Below are 1,435 nucleotides of genomic sequence, written 5' to 3' on the forward strand. Positions count from 1 at the left end.
GGAGCAAAACCTTGCATTCCAGAAGATACGCTGACAACGTTTTGAATTTATAATGTTGTTTGTCTCCGTCAGGTGCAGTGTCCTCTGTTTAAACTTGTGATAAAAATTTATCATTTTGCATGGTTAATATTTCAAAAGCTGTTTAAGGCAATATGTACTGTGCCTTTCTGCTTTGACTTATCTTTAATGTTTGAAGTATAAGTTTAATTTGTAAAAATAAATTTGAAAAATAGTAAATGTATAGTGACAATTGTAAAATTTGTGTGCGATTATAAATTACCGCTGATACTGATAAACAGAGACAAAATTTTGACCAACAACAGTACAAGTCATTAAAAGTGCCTATTTGAGTTAATCAATTTTGACACCACGTGTCAATACCAACACAATGAACAATAATATCATTAAAAACAACTACAATTTAAAAATAAATTAAAATAACCATAATGATGTATATGATGATGATTTGATGATGGTGATGATGATGATGAAAGTACGCTCGTACATATCACTATTATATAGGACGTATCGCCAAGTGTTCATACATGGCTTTAGGCCTACATGGGAAAAAACCGTTTTAAAAGTCGGGTGTAGCAAAGAAGATCTTGATCTATCGCTTGGATTAGCTTCCGGGTGTCATGCTTGCTCGTAAAATTGCACAAAGGGCGTTCTTTCATAACCTTTTAAAAATGTTTAAGAAGATGACTTTTTTGCAGCCAACATTGGTAGACTCTAAAAGTAAATATCGCCACCCCACCTCCACAATATATATTTTTAGTCACTTGAAAGCGTTTTTCGCCAAAGACGTCTCAGCGATCCACATGGTCACATAGCAATTGGATGTGCTTAGATGATCAAGTAACCTTCGGGTGATTGAGTATGTGTTTCACGGCATTATAGACTCAGTTTGGTCATTCGGGTGGAGGATTCAAGTTTCACCCCAATATGTTTAGTATGTAAGTGTATGAGTTTCAAGCCCCTATCAATATTATTCCTCTAGTCATCCTAAGGATACCAGATGCAGGAAAAAGTAAAAAGTAATCAATACTATTAGCTTAAATAAATTATAAGACGGGACCTGCGAAGTTAACATCCATCTCCAGTTGAGCCGGGCCAAATGGGTTGTGAGACTTGAAAACTCCACAAAACAACCGGTACGGAGTTCAAGAACGCCTAGTCTGGGATTCAAACCAGGCCCATCCGCTCAATAGTCCGGCATGATACCAACTGAGCTAACGGAGAGCCCTTAACAGCAGGTCTGACTGAGAAAGAAAGAGAGAGAAAAGGGATGGGAGAGACCTTGGAGTCCAAGCGACAGACAGTAACAGAACGAGTATGAGTATGTGCGTGCGTGGTATGTGTACCAATGAGGTTGATGTTTATATGTGTGTGTGTGTGTGTGTGTGTGTGTGTGTGTGTGTGTGTGTGTGTGTGT

The sequence above is a fragment of the Aplysia californica genome, unplaced genomic scaffold, assembly GCF_000002075.1.
Source record: "Aplysia californica isolate F4 #8 unplaced genomic scaffold, AplCal3.0 scaffold00287, whole genome shotgun sequence".
In the NCBI taxonomy this organism is placed as follows: domain Eukaryota; kingdom Metazoa; phylum Mollusca; class Gastropoda; order Aplysiida; family Aplysiidae; genus Aplysia; species Aplysia californica.